A 14,423-nucleotide genomic window follows, 5' to 3' on the forward strand; every position below is an offset into this window, starting at 1 on the left:
TTTCTTTCTCTATTTCCCTATTCTTTTTTCTGCTACCCTTCCTCTTCTTTTCTGACTTGTTTACCCATCTTGCCCTTTTTATTATTATTATTATTATTTGTAGCATTTGTATCCCACATTTTCCCACCTATTTGCGGGCTCAATGTGGCTTACATTTGCCGTAATGGCGATTGCCATTTCCGGACTACAGATTTGCACATGGTTTTGCAATCAAGTGCGTACATACTGTATATGGTAGAAGAATACATTGTGATCTTGTGTAGGTGTCAGCATTATGTTGTTGCTCAGGTAGCGACATTAGGGTGAGAGTAATAGTGTTTGGTAGTGGGGTTAATCAGCATTGTGTGGTTGCATAGTAGTCGATTTTAAATTTGATTTCTCCCTTCTTCTTTCCCTATGAACTTCTTCTCTTGCCCCTCCTTCACCATGCTGATTGCCATGCTGATTGTGGACTTTGAAGATTGATGAATATTCTATTGAACGGAACTGATAAGCAATGGTCTGCCCAGTAGCCTTGAACTCGTGACTGCTCTCATACCCGGATGTGGTGTTGACCGCACACATGAAGCGGTCAGGACATTAATTTAAGTTGAACTGTGAAGCAACAACTTGCACATTTAACGGAACAACAATAGGCACATTTGGTGCAGTTGATGGACTATAAAGATATATGACCATTATACCATGGTCAAGTCACATGAGAAAAGTTAAATGATTGTATAAATATGATAACAGTCAATGATCGATTATATGATATAGGTTAAGGTATGAATGAATAGCGAGTTAAAGTGAGTTCCGGATAGACAATTATTTTTGGGAAGGGCACAAGTTGGGGAAATAAATAAATGTTAATAAGACATACTGATATACTGAGTACTTTATTGAGCCACTCCTAAAATTAGCCAAAATTCCTGGGCGTAAGCACTATTCTATAAATCATACCTAAATTTAAGAACAGTGTATAGAATAGCGCTTTTTTGCCATATTTAGAATTCACCTCATTATGGGCCAGATTCAGTAAATGGTGCCCAAATATGGGTGCTGAAAAAAATCAGCATCCAGCGCTATTTTATAAAGGGCGTTTTGGGATGAGCGCTCTTTATAGAATAATATTAGGTGCTAAATTCTGCACCCAACTTTGGGCATGAGGACTTACACCCACTGAAACCAAGTGTAGATTCTGGTGTGGATGGAAACACAGAAGAACACGTCTTCACACACAATCGCAAAGGACACAGTGAATATGACAGAAAGGTATGGACTCTAGACAATGCTTAAAGAGTCCAAATTTATTGTGTAGCTTAAAAGACTTGACATGACTGTGTTTCGGCCAACCAGCCTGCCTCAGGAGTCTTTACAGTCTCTAAAGAATGTCTATGGAAAAACATAAATTGACATAGACATTCTTGAGAGACTGTAAAGACTCCTGAGGCAGGCCAGTAAATACTGGCGTGGAAGTTGGACGTGTATCTGCAGTATTCTATAAGACGGCATACAAAAAGAAGCAAGTCACCAGGAAAATAAAGTTTAAAATAATGTCTGATTTATTCTCCACTGAAACAATAGTCTATAAATCTATATATTCAGCACATTCAGCTACTTTTTCATACCAAGGTACTAAATGGTGGAATTCCTTGCCAAAAAATATAAGATCCCAACATGATTATTTGGTTTTCCATAAGATTTTGAAATCTTTCTTTTTCAAAAAATTTCTGTTAATTGATCCTGGTGCCTAATCTTCTCCCTTTCATTCTCCCCAATCCCCCGGATTCTATATAGCGTGCCTACCAGGTTCTATAACAATGCGCATAACTTAACAAGCTAATGAGCGCTGATAACAGCACTTAAGCAATAATGAGCACTAATTGGCACTGATTAGAATTTAGGCACACAACTCACTAATAGTATTCTGTAACAATGTGCGCCAAAATTCTAAAGTGCACAAGCAAAAAATGGGCGTGGTTATAGGCAGGGACATGGGCATTTTGTGAGCATTCTGAAATTTACGAGCCTAGTTATAGAATGTGACCCAATGTGTCTAAATCAACATGCTGAGGTTTACACCACATTTTCATTGGTGTTGATGTGCGTAGATTTAGGCACTGAAATATCAAGTAAGCGTATTCTATAATCAGCACCTAAATCTAGGCGCCGATTATAGAATATGCTTAGTTGGCACTGATTTCGGCACCAATGTTTTAGCTGCCATATATAGAATCTCCCCCATTATGTTTTATTACTGAATTCTTTATATATTTATGATTCTTTCCTTATTAATATGTGTGGGTTTATGTATTTTGTTTCGTAATTTGTAATGACTTCTTTTTAGCTTGTTAGCCACATTGAACTCAAAATTGTACAGGAAAATGTAGGTTATAAATGTCCCCAATGCCTACCTTCTTATCTTCTGGTCCTATTGACCATTTTCTGAGGGCGCCAGTTCAAGGAAGAATGCTCGGGAGTGGATCTGTAGGAGACGCCGGCATAACGGAGGAGTCTTCGGCATGTCCTGGACTGGATGTTACGCTGAGCCTCGAAGCAAGAACTCCACCCCCGCAACCACTACGGACAAACTTCCCCTCTGAAGCTGCAAGCAACTGGACGCCAAAGAGCGGATCTGACCTGATTTCGTATGAAGCCCACATTGAACATCCTCAGAGGGAACCAGAGGGACTTGCAATGCCCCTGGAAGGAAAGAACCTGGTGTTAGTTGGTGCGGGACAAGAAAAAACAGGAAAAGGGCTGAAAACAGATTTATTAGATATGCCTTTACCGATTTTAGAGAAACCTCCTGTGGTGACCTAGTCTCTCAAATGGTTTAGTCACAATTTCATCAAATTAAAGCTCTATCTAAAAAAGTCAATGTTATTGAAAAGAAAGTGGATAAAAATGAAACTGAATTTAAATTTTGTTCCGATAAACTTGATAAGGTAGAAGAAAATGTTTTGAATGCAGAGAATATTCAGACTGTTATTTTGAAAGATATTACAAACTTTAAGAACAAAATGGAAATATATGAGAATCATATGCGAAGATATAATTTAAGATTTATAAACTTTCCAAAAGTTAAAATGATAAATCCTTTGGAGATGATACACCATTACTTCAAAGAGGTTTTGGAGATACCAGAGGCAAATTTGGCACCTCTTACTCAAGTTTCATGTGCCTTCTAAAATGCAAGAACAACTACAACAAGTCTCTTTGAATGTTACAAATTTTTTGGAAACATCTGAATCTGAACAAGCAATTGCGGCAACCTTGGTAGCCACAATTGCTCTACTGCCGGATAAACAGTGGCTGTTTAAAATGTTTTTTAAACATAAAGACAAAATGTTCTTGGGTCTAAAGATATCGCTATTTCCAGATGTTTCAAAAGAAACACAAAAAAAACGTAAACAATTTCTGATTCTGAAACCAGAAGTATTAAGGCTAGAAGCCACATTCTACCTTCGTTTTCCTTGTAAATGCATAGTATGTTATAATTCACATAAATATGTTTTCATAGGCCCACCACAATTAACATCATTTGTAACATCTAAAAGAACAGAAGGAGTGAAATAGAATTAACCTTCTTAGAATGTCTCCTAGATGCTAAGTTTTCCTACAATTTTTCCTTTTTATTCCTCTTATAGCATGGATGTCTCTCTTTAAAGTGGACTTGAGTGTTGAATTATGTGGAAATACTTATAATATTCTGATTTGTTAATATTTGAGAAAAACACTTTCTAATCAAGTGTAATTCCTTGGGCTTGAGATCGAACTGCTAATGAACTCAAAAAAGAATATTAGTGCAAATTATAAAATAAGTATGAATATCAGATATAAACACAGATCATGTATAAAAACACATGTACTTATTATCCATCCATATTTGTTCACATATATGCCACTTAATCTTGAAATGAGAAAGAAAATAACAGATACATACCCCAGTGGTATAGTAAGAAAATTTCACCTACTGGTTTAAACAGTTGAAACCAAAAACAACATGTATATAAAGGTCATACTTCAAATCTTTCTAAATACCATAGTACACTTCTTTTACTAAGGCGCACTAGTGTTTTTAGTGCATGCTAAATGCTAGAGATGCCCATAGGAAAACTTTGGCGTCTCTAGCGTTTAGCACACATCTATTTTTAGTGTGCGCTAAAAACGCTTTCATGCCTTAGTAAAGACCCCCTTTGGGCCCTGTTTACTAAGCCATGCTATAGGCGCACTAGCAAGAACTAACACTGGAGACACCCATAGGAATATATGGGTGTCTCTAGAGTTAGCGTGCGCTAATTTTTAGCACACAATAAAAACACTAGCGCACTTAGACTTGTTTTGGAGTGTCACATGATACACTTCCATATGTAAAAGTACTGCTTCAAATTATTCAAATGTACTTCCCTGAATTTTGTATTAAACATCAGTAATAAAAAAGAAAAGAGGCAATATTATCCTTAAATGATCCATAAGCTATTCAAAGTATCCATTCAGCAAAAAGCAGGGAAAGTGCTTAGTACGCAATACTTTCTCTCCTGAAAAGCAACAGCAAAAGCAGTAAGTGACGCATCAAACAGAGTGAATCTACAGCTTGCTTGATATAGAGGCTACAAAAGGTCAAAGGGTAACCAAACCTCAGACAAAATATATAACTAAAGTTGCTCTACAAACAAACAAACAAAAACAAAGGGACCTCACTGGTCTACCAGACAACACAAGCCGGCCTAAGAAGTACTGCATTGGTCCATAAAAACTGTGACCCCTCAAAAGTAAACAAAACCCTACTGTATTCACATATAGGTGCCCCCTAGTAGTTTACAGTGAGGAGACAAGATAAGGGAGCAAAGGTGAGATGTGTACCTGGGAGCAATTTTATGAAATGTTGTCTAGGGTGCCCCATTGCTCTCATGGGATGTTTTGGGGACCAGTCTACTAAAAATTCTGCATATTTCTCACTTGGCTAATTCTCGTCAAGATCCTATAGTAGTTTTATCTTTAGACACAAAAAAAGCCTTTGATAGGGTGGAATGGGATAATTTATTCACAACTTTAGAATGGTTTGGATGTCCCTCTGAATTTCTCAATAAAATTAAAACCTTATATGCCAACCCCTTTGCCAAAATTATCACAAACAACATACTGTCAAATCTAATTACTCTTAAGCGTGGTACTAGACAAGGTTGCCCCCTCTCCCCGTACATTTTTAACATAGCTCTAGAGACTCTCTTACTAGCAATAAGGGTAAATCAAAATATAAATAGCATTGTCTATACATATTTTGAGATTAAATGTTCAGCATATGCTGATGATGTACGACTGTTTCTTTCTGACCCTTATGGTTCGATTCCTAAACTTTTTACTGTTATTAACACATTTTCATATTTTTCCGGTTACAAAGTAAATCAGCAAAAGACAGAGCTCTTACCACTTAATTCCTATGCTAATCCTGATATTACGAACTCTTTTAAGTTGGTATGGGCTAAACCAAAACTTAGATATTTGGGAATAGACTTGTATCCCTCACTAGCTGACACTATTCAATTCAATGCAGATACAATTATCACCCATCTTAAATTAGTATTACATTCTTGGCATCCTCTTTCATTATCCTGTAGAGTCGTTTAGAAACCATCAAAATGATGATATCTCCTAAGGTTAATTACATTCTCTCCATGATTGCCATTTTGTTCCCGCCATCTTTTTATACTCTGTTAGATAAGCTGTTAAACAGTTTTTTTTTTAATGGAGAAACAAACCACCCAGAATAGCTATTAAAAGACTTAAGAGTATGAAGGATTCTGGTGCTGTATTATTTCCTGATTTCACAATTATCACAAATCTTTTATATCTCAACAAGGTTGCAACTGGATCTTTCAAAAATCTGATTATAAACCAATTTGGTTAACTTTAAAGGAAGCTTTAGTGCATCCATTTACTCCTTTATTGTTACTTTCCTTTACATCTTTTCCTTCACACAAGTTAGATCCCATTATCTCTGGCACCATCAAGATACTTCTTGTGATTGACAAGTTGCTCATTATACCTCTTTCAACATCTTCCTACATGTCACTATGGTATAACCCTCATGTTCTAATAAATAAACTCCCTTTTTATTGGAAAGAATGGATTGATAAAGAATATGGACTTTTTCAGATATACTTCAGGAAAAAAAAACCCTTTTGTTCTTTCTCTGAACTAACAGAAAAGTTCTCTCTGTCTTCTGCTTATTTCAAATGGTTACAACTGACTCATTGTGTTGCGGCTTCTCCAATATTTTCTCAATTGTCTTTTCAATTACCCTCTTTATATGATACTGCTCAATCTCTCTTGGTGAGAGGTCATACTGCATCAAAGATTTACAAAATGTTAACAAAATCATCTTGTAACTTTAATATATCACTTCAAAATATATGGCAAGTTGGACAAGTACTCGTCAAAGAGCAATGGTCCTCTTTCTGGACAAGGACGTTAAGGCCGCTATCTTCTGCATCAATTCTCCAATCTATGTACTTTCTGTATCATCGAGTCACTTGGAAACCTCGCAAATTAGCCAGAGGCTCTCTCATTCCTTCAGATAAATGCTGGCATTGCTCTCAAAAAACAGGAACTCTAATTCATATGCTATGTGAGTGTGAACATGTGTTCAAGTTCTGGAAATCAATTTGGCCTATAATATAGAAAATCCTTTCACTGGACTGTGAACATCTTCGATAATATCATTCAAATCATGTTCACAGCAATTAAATCTCTCCTCTTCTCAAACAAAGTTATTAGACATCTTACTCATGGTAGCACAGAAGCATATTCTACTTAATTGGAAATCAGCTCACCTGCTTAACCTCCATTTTTGGTGGAACTCAGCCTTACAATATCAAAAACTAGAATTTTCTATAGATGAAAAACAGTATACAATTTTCTCTAAAAAGAGAATTTGGGAACCGTTGGAACACTATTTACAGACGCTTTAAAGGACTTTATTGTTCACTACTTTATGGCTAAATATTGATACTCTTCTTCTGATTCATTGTCTCTCTAATGCTGCACACTAATCATGCTTTTTCTTTTCTTTCTTGATTTTTACGTTGTTATATGTTGAATATTTGACTGTGTAACTATTCTGTTAATGTTTCAAAATAATAAAATATTGTGAAAAAAAGAAAAGAAAGAAAATGCCCCTCCACGTCTCATAAATTTTAATTTATTGTATGTTAGAGATACACTAAAAATAAATACTTCGTAGAAATTTCATCTGATGAAATTCATTTTGTAGAATTTACTGGGAAGCATAACAAATTGAAAAGTGACCTTCACAATGTAATCACTCAGGATTATGTTCAGTACAGAGTTTCAAACCATTCCATCTGCCAAAGGTAATAATTGAACTTTTTTTTTTAATTTACACAACTGACTTTGCCTTAAAGAGTTTTGAAAGACTGAAGGAAAGAGAAGACAATAAAAACAACGCTAGCAAGTGTAATTCTCGCAGTTGTTTTGAAATGTAATTGGATAGCAAAAGACTAAAGTCCCCATCGCCTCTCCGTATGAATAACTGAAAAAGGGAAACAAGTGGCTGGTAATAAAACTCAAGAACAAATTGCTTCCCTTCAAGGAGCCAGATGTACTGAGCATTTTCCCCATCCACACAAAATGAGAGAAACCTTTTAAAGCATCTGACCCAATGAATGTGGAAAATTGCTTTTACTGTCCACATAAGAAATGTCATTTTCCTTTTGAAGATGCCTAAAAATGTTCAATTTTTTCTTTTTCCATATCTTCAGTTGACCGTAAAAAAAAGGTTTTCAGACAGGTTAATAAGACAGATAACATATAATTTTGTCTTGACTATTTGCTAGATAGTACAGTCAGCTAAGGCAAGAGACATACGATCACATGTATTATTATTTTTTCTTCTCTCATTTAATATTTATAACAAAATATATAGAGGGTAATTTGATAAACAGGCGCCTATTTTTAGCCATCAAGAAGGCATCTACAGTTTATGGAGTCTATTCTGTATAGGAAAGTAGGTGCGTACTTGTCTTTATAGATTACTAGAGTATTAGGGTAAATACCAGCCATAGAGCTAGAGTAAATGTTGATGCCTAGATTTATAACAACAAAAAAAACAACACACATAAATTACAGTATTCTACTATTTACATTCATATTTGTGCAACCTACCCATGCTCCACCCAGATGTCACCCATGTGTTAGCTGACCTTCAAACTATGCACCATCACATTTCGGTGAAGACCAAAACAGTAGGGAAACGACAATAATCAACAAAAAGCAATCCATTAACTCTATTAACTTGACATGTTGATGGTTTTTTTTCTTTCCCGTGAACTTGTTTTGAGGAGCAGTGGCAGGAGCTAGATGTTTTGTCATAACAGTGATACATCGTAGTGTCAAGTTAAGAGATAACAGTACCGGCAAGATATACAGACTCCTGATGAAGGCACATGATTGCTGAAATATGGCACAATGTCATATCTTATTGGCTTCTTTATAAACTTCAACGCTTATCACGGATTGCTTTTGATTTTGTTAGTAGACCATTGTCCTTTCCCTACTGTTTTGGTCTTTGCTTGGATTCTGTTGTTGTAGGGACTTTATCTGCTTTTTGCTCCCACCACCATATTTAGGTACCATTTTATAGAATAATGTGCATTTACGCACATTTTTGGCGCCTAAGTGGGGAAGTTATCAATGTGGGCTACTGTTAGGTCAGGTTATTTTAGCAGATGGTCCATTTTATGCAATGAGACCCTGTGCTAAAATAACAACCTATAAAATAACAGTAACCCACACTGATAACTTCTCTCCTTAGGGTGAAACTATCAACATGGACTACTGTTGAGACGTATTATTTTACAGTTAACTCCAGTTATTCATAACTAGGTTTCATTGAATAAAATAGGATCTGTACTAAAATAGTAGTGATAAAGTAACATGTCTTAATGGTAGCCCACATTTATAACTATGCCCCTAAATGTTACAGAATTACCCTTAGGGCCCAATTTATTAAAATGCACTAAGGTTTTGTGTTTACAATGCAGTAATTATCAAAATTCACATGTGGTAACTGCAGAACACCAGCATCAATTAATTAATTTGATTATATTTTTGGTTAAATGTTTTGTAATCCAGTCAAGGGTGGGGTTTGAACCCAGACTACTAGAAAAACTACTTCTCATTAACTACAAAATAAAGGGTCCTTTTTACTAAGCTGTGTTTGGTGCTAAAAATGGAAAAGGCATAAATAGGAAGTTACATCAGAAGGGCGGGTTGTAGCAGAAGAGAGACTCTGGGCCTGGCTCTCTCCCCCCCCCCCCCCCCCCCCACTTTGGAATCAGGCCCCCACCAAATTTGCATCACCGGTTCAATTGCTGCTGGGAATGCCAAAACCCTGCCAGTTGAAGAAATTCGCTGTCTGACCTATCATCCTACTCCTCGTGCTGCTTCATGAACCAGGAAGTTGGTGGTGTACTTCCAGCCACCGATTCCGGCACGTCCCAAGCATGCTCAGTTTAGGCACTAACTGTGCATGCTTGGGAAGTGCTAGCATCAGCAGCTGGAGGCATGCTACCAATTTCCTCGCTCCTGAGGCAGTACAAGGAAGAAGGAGGCGGCTCAGGCAGCAGATTTCTTTGGCTGGTGAGGCTTCGGCATTCCTGCTAGCAAAGGTATTGATGCTGCAGGGAGCAGCGAGCGGAAGGGGGAGGTATAAGAAATACATGGTCCCTCCAGTCCACCCCTCCCCCCCCCAAAAAAAATAGACTGCTGGATGCACTTCTGGTTCTTGTGTCCTTGCCTACTGCATTCTTGAGCTCAGTTACCATTTTTCTCTAACAGCAAACATTGATATGATACTTTTTACTCTATTACAGGTAATCTTGAGGTTGCAGCACAGCAGCTACAGAAGAATCTAAAGTAGGACTTTTAAGAGCAAGGACCTGAAGACGCCTAAAAAAAAAATTTTGATCAGCGAAATTGGATCTGCCATAACACCTTTGCCCCCATAAAATGGCTGACAAGTATTGGAAAACAGGAAAAAGGATATCCCAAAGATATAGAACTACTCACTAAGAAGCCCTTTTACTAAAGTTTAGTAAATTATCACACCTACCATGCTTTAGCAGCAAGTATTAATACATAGTAAGAGCAAAGGCATTGTAGATCAGTTGGGGATGTGCCCAGCATGTCCCTGCAGTTGCCACACTATAAAATTCTTCTCTGCACATTAAGGTTATTTGCAGTTATCACAGATTCACTTAACACCTCCTCTTAAGGAGCTGGTAAGTGCATCCACACTAACTACACAGGTGACTGCGTGCAGTACTCTAAGTACCCTGCGCTAACTGCAGTACGCAGTTCGTGCCCATTCTCCTCCCATAGCCCGCCCAGTTCCTGCCCCCGAACATAGCATGCAGTAAAAGTGCAAACTGGCACCTGCTGTCATGTCAGCACAGAAACAGTTTCAGTGCAAGTGCGACAACACATGCCTAACACACTTTACCAATATTCTTACAAATGGTTTCACTTATTTAAGCACAAAATGGTGGAATTCACTCCCTAAAGACATAAGATGCATGCCAAATTATCTTCTCTTCTGCAAGTCCTTAAAGGCATTTTTGTTTAAAAACTTCTTGTCACTAGATGCTAAGGAGCCCTTTTACTAAGCTGTGGTAAAAGGGGCCTTGTGCTAGCGGTGGTGGCCATTTTTGCTGTGCGCCAGGAACCCTTTTACAGCAGCGGGTAAAAAGGCAGAAAAAAAGAAATGGCCATGCAGTAAGTTCATACTTGGGCCATTTGTTTTGGGGGGGGGGGAGCACTTACCACCACCCAGTGAGGTAGCGGTAAGGGCTCCCATGCTAACCCAGCAGCAACCAGGTAGCACATAACGCTGCCCAATTACCACCAGGTGGAAATAGTTTTAAAATATTTCCACTAGCACCAGAAACGGTGCATGCTGGGGTGGAACTATTGCCGGCAATAGCAATTTGTTATGAGAGGGAGAGAGAGACCACCATGATAAAGAGTCACTCGGTTGGCAATCTCACCCCTCTAACTACATAGAATACAACAGCCACTTATATACAGTGGATTGAGCACCAATCCCCCTCCCACCCAGTCTACAACTTGCAATCTCAGCTACTTTCTGTCTCACTTCATTGTTCACATAGAATGAAACACAGTATCTGTAGATTGTAAGCTCTTTGAGCAGAGACTGTCTTTCTTCTATGTTTGTGCAGCGCTGCGTATGCCTTGTAGCGCTATAGAAATGCTAAATAGTAGTAGTAGTATGTTCCGGAACACAGAACACAATATCTGAATGTTTACAAAACACAGCATCTTAAAATAAGTCCAAAGTTCTTTTACTGAAGACTTTCAGTCGCCATCTCGTACAGGAATTTGCCTAGGACCCGGGTGTTATCATAGTGTTATCTAAGTCCTCAACACTTCTTCCCTCTCAAACTATAAATATATTCTTGAGTGTAAAATCAGCGGCACCATTTCTGTCAGGGGAGGGGATGAGCACTCTTTGCTGGTACACTGTGACCTTGTATGTACAGCTTTCAGCAATAATACAGAGAACACAGAAAAAATGCAGCTTCCAGGCAGTTTTAAGATTTAAGCCTTTAGCTTTGTAGGTCATGGGTCATGCCTGTCAGTAGTCAGAAAAGTGCAAATCGATTCAACGGCAAACCCGTTGCTGCACAGCAACCTTTTAGTATGAGGGTCCCTAAATAATCTATATTATATTGTCCAGTTCTAACACAGGTCTTAATTGCTCAATATATTACAATGTTAATCATACTGAGTTAACTACACTTTGTAGTCTTTTGAAACATGCTGTGCTGGATATTTTACTTTGGTAATTGCTTTGGTGTATGAACTTATCTATATTCTAAATTGGTATGTTTGTCCTAGTATGTTGAATATATTGTATGATTTAAACTAATGTTGTTAGTCACATTAAACTGATATTTGATGTGGGATAATGTAGGATATAAGAACAAATAAATAAATAAAATATACAAACCATTAAAAATGTTCATAGGTTACTATTCATTTGGGCGACATCTAGCTAAGATATGCAAATGAGCTTTTGGCTCATTTACATCCTTACCTAAACTTGCACAGATTTCTCACCTGTTACCACAGCTGATACCTATTTGCATTTCTGCTTATGGTAGTGCATCCCATTTTTTTAAGGACCCGACTAAAGGGCCCATTGGCCTGAATTGGAGGTCTCCCCAGCTGCCCTCCCTAGGTGGACATCAACTCCCTGGTGGTCTAGTGGGCTATCATGGGCCTAAAATGTTTAAACCCTGCCTCTTCCTTGAAGCTCCATCCCTTTAGAATGCTATGCTGAGGGTCACTCCCTGCCTGTCATTACTCTTTTCCCCTCTACCATTGCTTCTCAACCAGTACCCAGAGCATAGCCAGCCAGTCAAATTTTCAGGATATCTTCAATTAATATGCATTGATAGATTTGCTTGCAGTGCCTCTTTGGTATGCAGATCTCTCTTATGCATATTCATTGTGGATATCCTTAAAACTTGACTGCCTGGGTGTGTCCCGAGGGGTGATGGGAGCATTAATGATCCCCACTCACTCTTGCCCTGTAGATTGCCAGTGTGACCCCTAGCAGTAGTTTTGTAGTACTAATGCTAGCAGTCAGACTACTAAATATTCTGGAAAAACCTATGAACTGCTGTCATCCTGCAGTCTGCATTCATTTACATTTTTCTGATTGTCTTTATGAATGCATGTTTGAAAATTGCCCTTGGTATATGTTGAAAGAATTTCAGTCTGTCCTTCTGAATAAATGCTGTACAGTGCATCTCGTCACGTAATTGCTCGACATAATACATGAATAGATGTCATATAGAATGCGAATATATTTGTCAACTCCTCTAAAGCCTTAGTTAGAATTAAAAAAAAAAACTCTTGCTATATGACTGCAAATCAGAATGTAGTTGAATCTTTCTTTCTTATTTATTTATTTATTTATTTATTTAAAGGGCAGATTATGGGATTATTATGCCATTTGACATTTTAAGTTTACATATAGTAACATAGTAGATGACGGCAGAAAAAGACCTGCATGGTCCATCCAGTCTGCCCAAGACAAACTCATATGTGTATACCTTACCTTGAATTTGTACCTGTCCTTTTCAGGGCACAGACCATATAAGTCTGCCCAGCAGTATTTCCCGCCTCCCAACCACCAGTCCCGCCTCCCATCACCGGCTCTGGTACAGACCGTATAAGTCTGCCCTCCCCTATCCTCGCCTCCCAACCACCACCCCCTCTTCCCCCCAACTGCTCCGCCACCCAATTTCAGCTAAGCTTCCGAGGATCCATTCCTTCTGCACAGGATTCCTCTATGCATATCCCACGCATGTTTGAACTCCGTTACCGTTTTCATCTCCACCACCTCCCGCGGGAGGGCATTCCAAGTGTCCACCACCCTCTCCGTGAAAAAATACTTCCTGATATCTTTCCTGAGTCTGCCCCCCTTCAATCTCATTTCATGTCCTCTCGTTCTACCGCCTTCCCATCTCTGGAAAAGATTCGTTTGCGGATTAATACCTTTCAAATATTTGAACGTCTGTATCATATCACCCCTGTTCCTCCTTTCCTCCAGGGTGTACAAGTTCAGGTCAGCAAGCCTCTCTTCATCCGTCTTGGAACATAAATCCCATACCATCCTTGTAGCTTTTCTTTGCACTGCTTCCATTTTTTTAACATCCTTCGCAAGATACGGCCTCCAAAACTGAACACAATACTCCAGGCGGGGCCTCACCAACGTCTTATACAGGGGCATTAAGACCTCCTTTCTTCTGCTGGTCACTCCTCTCTCTATACAGCCTAGCAATCTTCTAGCTACTGCCACCGCCTTGTCGCACTGTTTCGTCGCCTTCAGGTCCTCAGATACTATCACCCCAAGATCCCTCTCCCCGTCCGTGCCTATCAGACTCTCCCCGCCTAACACATACGTCTCCCTTGGATTTCTACTCCCCAAGTGCATCACTTTGCATTTCTTCGCATTGAATTTTGCATTTCTTCGCATTGAATTTGACATTTTACTACAGGTGTCATCTTCAAGATTTAGCTAGCGTGCACCAAAACATTTCATGAAGACAAAACAAGCCAGAACTCTGAAATGTTACATTCTGCTAGAATCTAATGGCTGTGTTGCTGAAATTGCTGGTGAATTACTGTGGTTAGTTTATTCTGAAAACTCTGCTACAATGTGGACAAATATATTTACATTGGACTGCTACAGTTTAAATACTTCCCACACACCGCTGGATTCTGTATAGATCACCCCAAAGTTGGGCACGTAATTTCGGGGGTAGTTCACAGATCTGCTTGTAAACAAATTAGCTACTTAAACACTAGCAATCAATTATTGGAGTTAA

Source organism: Microcaecilia unicolor, chromosome 2 (genome assembly GCF_901765095.1).
Source record: "Microcaecilia unicolor chromosome 2, aMicUni1.1, whole genome shotgun sequence".
NCBI classification, from domain to species: Eukaryota; Metazoa; Chordata; class Amphibia; order Gymnophiona; family Siphonopidae; genus Microcaecilia; species Microcaecilia unicolor.